This window comes from Triticum urartu, chromosome 4A, assembly GCF_056163025.1.
Source record: "Triticum urartu cultivar PI428250 chromosome 4A, HENAU_Tu73, whole genome shotgun sequence".
NCBI classification, from domain to species: Eukaryota; Viridiplantae; Streptophyta; class Magnoliopsida; order Poales; family Poaceae; genus Triticum; species Triticum urartu.
This window is the reverse complement of record NC_141876.1, coordinates 549,725,545-549,734,232: the sequence shown is the minus strand read 5'-3', so window position 1 is coordinate 549,734,232 and position 8,688 is coordinate 549,725,545.

Here is an 8,688-nt window from a genome sequence, read left to right as displayed (position 1 = left end):
TCACGCTCGACCTTTCGGCCTCCGTGTTCCGAGGCCATATCTGTTATATGCTAGGCTCGTCAAGTTTAACCTGAGTATTCCGCGTGTGCAACTGTTTTGCACCCGTTGTATTTGAACGTAGAGCCTATCACACCCGATCATCACGTGGTGTCTCGGCATGAAGAACTTTCGCAACGGTGCATACTTAGGGAGAACACTTATACTTTGATAATTTAGTGAGGGATCATCTTATAATGCTACCGTCAATCAAAGCAAGATAAGATGCATAAAAGATAAACATCACATGCAATCAATATAAGTGATATGATATGGCCATCATCATCTTGTACTTGTGATCTCCATCTCCGAAGTACCATCATGATCATCATCGTCACCGGCGCGACACCTTGATCTCCATCGTGGCATCGTTGTCGTCTCGCCAATCTTATGCTTCCACGACTATCGCTACCGCTTAGTGATAAAGTAAAGCATTACAGCGCGATTGTATTGCATACAATAAAGCAACAACCATATGGCTCCTGCCAGTTGCCGATAACTTGGTTACAAAACATGATCATCTCATACAATAAAATTTAGCATCATGTCTTGACCATATCACATCACAACATGCACTGCAAAAACAAGTTAGACATCCTCTACTTTGTTGTTGCAAGTTTTACGTGGCTGCTACGGGCTTAGCAAGAACCGTTCTTACCTACGCATCAAAACCACAACGATAGTTTGTCAAGTTGGTGCTGTTTTAACCTTCGCAATGACCAGGCGTAGCCACACTTGGTTCAACTAAAGTTGGAGAAACTGACACCCGCCAGCCACCTGTGTGCAAAGCACGTCGGTAGAACCAGTCTCGCGTAAGCGTACGCATAATGTCGGTCCGGGCCGGTTCATCCAACAATACCGCCGAACCAAAGTATGACATGCTGGTAAGCAGTATGACTTATATCGCCCACAACTCACTTGTCTTCTACTCGTGCACAACATCAACGCATAAAACCTGGCTCTGATACCACTGTTGGGGAACGTAGTAATTTCAAAAAGTTCCTACGCACACGCAAGATCATGATGATGCATAGCAACGAGAGAGGAGAGTGTTGTCTACGTACCCTCGTAGACCGGCAACGGAAGCGTTGACACAACGTAGAGGAAGTAGTCGTACATCTTCCCGATCCGACCGATCCAAGTACCGAATGTACGGCACCTTCGAGTTCTGCACACGTTCAACTCGGTGACGTCCCTCGAGCTCCGATCCAGCAAAGTGTTGAGGGAGAGTTTCGTCAGCACGATGGCATGATGACGATGATGATGTTCTACCGACGCAGAGCTTCGCCTAAGCACCGCTATGATATGACCGAGGTGGAATATGGTGGAAGGGGGCACCGCACACGGCTAAGGAACGATCACAAAGATCAATTTGTGTGTCATGGGGTGCCCCCTTGCCCCCGTATATAAAGGAGGGAGAGGGGGAGGTGCGGCCGGCCCAAGGGGTGCGCCTGGAGGAGTCCTACTCCCATCGGGAGTAGGACTCCCCCCTCTTGCCTTGTTGGAAAAGGAAGGGGGAAGGGAGAAAGAGGAAAGGGCCCCCCTTCCTTGTCCTATTCGAACTAGGGGGAGGGGGCGCGCGGCCTGCCCTGGCCAGCCCTCCTCTTCTCCCTTAGGGCCCATGTAGGCCCAATAACCCCCGGGGGGTTCCGGTAACCCCACGGTACTCCGGTAAAATCCCGATTTCACCCGGAATGTTTCCGATATCCAAATATAGGCTTCCAATATATCAATCTTTATGTCTCGACCATTTCAAGACTCCTCGTCATGTCCGTGATCACATCCGGGACACCGAACAACCTTCAGTACATCAAAACACAAAAACCCTAATTACGATCGTCACCGAACTTTAAGAGTGCGGACCCTACGGGTTCGAGAACTATGTAGACATGAACGAGACACATCTCCGGTCAATAACCAATAGCGGAACCTGGATGCTCATATTGGCTCCTACATATTCTACGAAGATCTTTATCGGTCAGACCGCATAACAATATACGTTGTTCCCTTTGTCATCGGTATGTTACTTGCCCGAGATTCGATCGTCGGTATCTCAATACCTAGTTCAATCTCGTTACTGGCGAGTCTGTTTACTCGTTCTGTAATACATCATCCCGCAACTAACTTATTAGTTGCAATGCTTGCAAGGCTTGAGTGATGTGCATTACCGAGAGGGCCCAGAGATACCTGTCCGACAATCGGAGTGACAAATCCTTATCTCGAAATACGCCAACCCAACAAATACCTTCGGAGACACCTGTAGAGCACCTTTATAATCATCCAGTTACGTTGTGACATTTGGTAGCAGACAAAGTGTTCCTCCGGTAAAGGGGAGTTGCATAATCTCATAGTCATAGGAACATATATAAGTTATGAAGAAAGCAATAGCAACAAACTAAACGATCAAGTGCTAAGCTAATGGAATGGGTCAAGTCAATCACATCATTCTCCTAATGATGTGATCCCATTAACCAAATAACAACTCATGTCTATGGTTAGGAAACATAACCATCTTTGATCAACGAGCTAGTCAAGTAGAGGCATACTAGTGACACTCTGTTTGTCTATGTATTCACACATGTATTATGTTTCCGGTTAATACAATTCTAGCATGAATAATAAACATTTATCATGATACAAGGAAATAAATAATAACTTTATTATTGCCTCTAGGGCATATGTCCTTCAGTAAATGGTTACGTCGATGCAAGCTTTGGCACTGATCCGGATGACTCTAAGTCACAAACCGGATATGTATTTATATTGAATGGTGGAGCTGTCAGTTGGTGCAGTTCTAAGCAGAGCGTCATGGAGGGATCTACATGTGAAGCAGAGTACATAGCTGCTTCGAAAGCAGCAAATGAAGGAGTCTGGATGAAGGAGTTCATATCCAATCTAGGTGCAATACCTAGTGCATCGGGTCCAATGAAAATCTTTTGTGATAATACTGGTGCAATTTCCTTGGCAAAGGAATCCAGATTTCACAAGAGAACCAAGCACATCAAGAGACGCTTCAATTCCATCCGCGATCAAGTCAAGGAGGGAGACATAGAGATTTGCAAGATACATACGGATCTGAATGTTGCAGACCCGTTGACTAAGCCTCTCTCATGAGCAAAACATGATTAGCACCTAGACTCCATGGGTGTTAGAATCATTACTATGTAATCTAGATTATTGACTCTAGTGCAAGTGGGAGACTGAAGGAAATATGCCCTAGAGGCAATAATAAAGTTGTTATTTATATTTCCTTATATCATGATAAATGTTTATTATTCATGCTAGAATTGTATTAACCGGAAACTTAGTACATCTGTGAATACATAGACAAACAGAGTGTCCCTAGTGTGCCTCTACTTGACTAGCTCGTTAATCAAAGATGGTAAAGTTTCTTAGCCATAGACATGTGTTGTCATTTGATGAACGGGATCACATCATTAGAGAATGATGTGATGGACAAGACCCATCCGTTAGCTTAGCATAATGATCGTTTAGTTTTTTTGCTATTGCTTTCTTCATGACTTATACATGTTCCTCAGACTATGAGATTATGCAACTCCCGAATACCGAAGGAACACCTTGTGTGCTATCAAACGTCACAACGTAACTAGGTGATTATAAAGATGCTCTACAGGTGTCTCCGATGGTGTTTGTTGAGTTGGCATAGATCGAGATTAGGATTTGTCACTCCGTGTATCAGAGATGTATCTCTGGGCCCTCTCGGTAATGCACATCACTATGAGCCTTGCAAGGAATATGACTAATGAGTTAGTCACGGGATGATGCATTACGGAACGAGTAAAGAGACTTGCCAGTAACAAGATTGAACTAGGTATGAGGATACCGACGATCGAATCTCAGGCAAGTAACATACCGATGACAAAGGGAACAACATATGTTGTTATGCGGTTTGACCAATAAAGATCTTCGTAGAATATGTAGGAGCCAATATGAGCATCCAGGTTCCGCTATTGGTTATTGACCGGAGATGTGTCTCGGTCATGTCTACATAGTTCTCGAACCCGTAGGGTCCGCATGCTTAATGGTCGATGATGATTTGTATTATGAGTTATGTGATTTGATGACTGAAGTTTGTTCAAAGTCCCGGATGAAATTACGGACATGACGAGGAGTCTCAAAATGGTTGAGACATAAAGATTGATATATTGGACAATGTTATTCAGACACCGGGTGAGTTTCGAGAGGTACCGGATAATTATCAGAGTGTCGGAGGGTTATGGGAACCGCCGGGGGAACTAATGGGCCATGATGGGACTTAGTGGGAAGAGAGAAGGGCCGCAAGGGGGCTGCCCCCCGGGTCCGAATTGGACTAGGGGAAGGGGGCGGCGCCCCCCTTTCCTTCCCTTCCCCCTCTCCCTTCCTTCTTCACCCTTTCCTCGGGTGGAATCCTACTAGGACTTGGAGCCCTAGTAGGACTCCCCTCTCCTGGCACGCCCTACAGGGCTGGCCGGCCTCCCCCTCCCCTCCTTTATATACGGGGGTAGGGGCACCCTAGAACACACAAGTTTCTCTTAACCGTGTGTGGTGCCCCCTCCATAGTTACACACCTCGGTCATATCGTCGTAGTGCTTAGGCAAAGCCCTGCATTGGTAACTTCATCATCACTGTCGTCACGCCGTTGTACTGACGGAACTCTCCCTCGTCCTCAACTGGATCAAGAGATCGAGGGACGTCATCGAGCTGAACGTGTGCTGAACACGGAGGTGTCGTATGTTCAGTGCTTGGATCGGTTGGATCGCGAAGATGTTCGACTACATCAACCGCGTTACTAAACACTTCTGCTTTCGGTATACGAGGGTACGTGGACACACTCTCCCGTTGCTATGCATCTCCTAGATAGATCTTGCATGATCGTAGGTAAAAAAATTGAAATACTGCGTTCCCCAATAGACCCTTCACCGGTCGTGACTTGTCCACGGCCGCCTCCTCGCCACCCACAAGGTGTTTGGTTGATTCTGTTGCCCGGACGAGGCTCATACAAGCCCTCCAATGTCTAGTAAGGTATGGATTCATCACTCCAAAGGATCATGGCGGATAGCTCAAATGAGTTGTTTACAATAACATCATATGTTCATCATCGACCCAAGAATCATCTGACGATGATGATGTTGTGGTTGCTATTGTCATTGTCAATGACCACATAGCAAGGCATCGGCCGTTGTTTAGGGGATCAGCCATGTCCTACTCTACAACGATTATTTCGATCTCACAAAATCACTATTTAACACCAAGCTTTTTCGGCGACAGTTCCTGATGATGAGACCATTATTCAACTATATTCAGGAGGGAGTGATGGGGTATAATGATTAATTCCAATGCATGCCCTTGGAAAGATCGGCTTCTCCTCTTATCAGAAATGTACCGCAGTTGTTCGCATGCTTGCATATGTAATTCCCAATGATCTTGTTAATGAGTACGTAGGCATGAATGAGTCCACATGCCTTGAGGCATTGTACTGATTCTGCAAAACTGTGATGGTCGTGTTTGGCCCGGAGTACTTGAGACAACCAAATGTTGCAGATATAGCCCGGTTGTTAGCGGTCAATGAATCGAGAGTATTTCCAAGAATGCTTGGAAGCATAGATTGTATGCACTAGAAGTGGAATAACTCTCCATTTTCCTGGCAGGGGTAGTATAAGGGACATGTTAAAGCTTTTGCACGGTCATACTTGAAGTTGTTGCATCACAAGATCTACGGATTTGTCACTCTTTCTTCGGCATGGCAGGTTCTCACAATGACATCAACGTGCTTCAGCGCTCTCCGATGTTCACTAGGCTTTCAGAATGCAAGTTCCCATATGTCAACTTTGAGATCAATGGCCACCAATATAACAAGAGATACTATCTAGCTGATGGTATCTATCCTCGATGGTCTATGATTGTGAAGACAATCTCCGATCCCTAAGGAGAGAAGAGGGCTTGGTTTCTAAAGAATAAGAGGGTACTAGGAAGGATGTGGAGCGTGTTTTTGGTGTGCTCAAATCTCGATGGGCTATTGTTCGACATCCTGCTAGAACATGGAGCACTCAGACTATGTGGGAGGTGATGACTGATTGTGTGATCATGTACAACATGATCGTAAAGGATGAGCGTGATGAGAGCCTCTATGACCAAGGGTGGGATTTTCAGGGTGAAAATGTTGAACTTGAGACTGGAACGGCAACATATGCACAGTTCATTCAATTTCATCAAGAAATGTGTAATTAGACAACTCACATTCAACTTAAATAATTTGGTTGAGCATATGTAGACTCCATAGGAAACCAATAGTTGTATGTACTCTTTTTCTTCTAATGTCTTTGGTACAATTTTAAATTCATTTGGTTGTAAACTATGTGATATTTCTTTATTAGTATAAACTATGTCACTTTTATTTGTTTAATAATTTATAATGTTTCATTCACATGTTATATTGGTCGTGGAAAATTCGACTAAAATGGACGGGCGGACCAAATGGGTCGACCAATTGGCGCACTGCCCAGAAATGCATAGACAAGGGGCGGATGCCAACCCTACTAGTAACCCAAGCGGACAAAAGGTGGACGAAATCCATGTCAATTTGAATCCGCACGTTGAAGTTGGCTTAAAACTTTTTCTGGAGTTGTTGTAGAATTCAAGTGGGGAATGGGAAGAATAGAGAACACACTACTCCTGATTTTTTTTTGGAAAGGGGAAGATCCCCGGCCTCTGCATCAGAACAAAGCATACGGCCACATTTATTAATAGGCAAATAAGTTCAATAGAGGCCTTGAAGTCTCAAACAAAAGAACCAAAAATGCTCACAAAGAGCAGAAGAGTAAAAGTAAAGCCACAACCGATTGGCAAAAAAAGATAGGAAAACTAATTGCCTATCCTATTACATAACCGCCATCCAAACCGGTTGAAAATAATCCGTGCTACCATCTCCCATCGGATAGATCCAGTAACCAAATGCTCTCTGGCCTCCGTCGGAGTGAGTAGCGACCACATACGGATCAACACATTGGCTCGGAAGATAACCTGCAAAAAATGAGTATTTGTTGTTCTGTTAAAGACCAAATCATTTCTGCAGTTCCAGACTACCCATAATAAAGCACATACTCCTACACGAATGTGTCTCGCTGTTTCGGAATCTATCTCGTCAAGCCACGTCCCAAATAACGTGTTGATATTATTCGGAGGAGTAATATTAAAGGCTATGTGAATTGTCCGCCATAAAAATTTTGCCAACGGGCAGTCAAGAAAGAGGTGTTTGATGGATTCATCCCGATCACAAAAACTACATCTTGTAGATCCAGTCCAGTTGCGTTTTGCCAAGTTGTCCTTAGTTAAAATGACTTGTTTGTGTACAAACCACATAAACATTTTAACTCTCAAAGATATTTTGACATTCCAAACATGTTTCGAACTAGGAGTAGAGTTAGAGTTGATAACATCCAGATACATGGATTTAACCGTAAACTCTCCATTCTTAGTTAGCTTCCAGCACAACTGATCAGGTCATTGAGAAAACTGAACATCAATCAGTCGTCTCACAAGATGGAGCCAAGCTCCCCAATGGTTTCCGGCTAGCGTTCTCCTAAAGTGAATATTGAGAGGAGTGAACTGAAGTACTGTCGCACTACTTCTGTTGTCGCGGTGCATGAGATGAGAATAGCTCCAATAGGTGAACGTTGGAACAATGGAATAACCTGAACGTTGTGTGTGTTGATTTTGCATGTGGTGAAGAGGAGGATAAAATGATCTGGACACTCTCCTTTAGGGGAGTTCAATGTCAGTTCTTCTATTTGGCGATGCAGAATGTGAAGAGAATGCCCAAGATCACCCCCATACCCACCTCAAACCCCCCGGCGGGCTGCCCGAACGCAAAAGTCGCACCAAACCCCGCTGCTTAAATCCGGCTCAAACGCCCGGACTAACCGACAATCCCCATATTTTGTCTATATATTGGGTGGATATATGGAGGCATTGGATGCGCTCGGCACCGCCGCCACGTCGGACCGGTCCGGTCTAGCCCATGCTGCCCCACCACCTTCCTCACAAAAAACTCATTCGCTCAGACGAACCCTAGTCGCTCTCGGTCCTCTCGTCTCCTCCACTTCCTCTCTCCCAATCCATCCGCCCCTCCGCCATGGCCAAGTCCGGCCATGACTCCGGCAACGAGGAGGACGCCGGCTCCGGCAGTGATGCATCGAACGAGGAGCTCGCGGTTCCGCATCGCCATCCAGCACTCGTTGTTGGACACCGGTGGGAGCTCGAGCTCCATGGCGTCCGCTGCCAGCTCCTTCGGGCCCCGCCGCCACAATGTGGCCCGCGCTCGCTTGTCCTGCTCTGCGTCGCTCCAGATCCAGAGCAGGGCGAACGTCTCCCCTTCCCCTCCAGTGCTAGCACCGCCTGGGCAGCATTCGGTGCTCGTGCACGTGGCTCCCCTGCGGCTACGCATGCCAGAGATGGGGGCCAAGGTGGCCCCGTGCGAGCGGCGGCGGGCCGTGGTTGCGGCAGAACCCGCTTCTTCCCACCAGCATTCCCACTCCCCCCTCCCTCGACTCGGAGGAGGCGCTCCTCCGTGAGGTCATGCGCCGATCGCTGACCACGGCGGAGTTGGACATCAGGTCCATACAGCACAAAAACACGACGGCGCTCCTGCTCGGG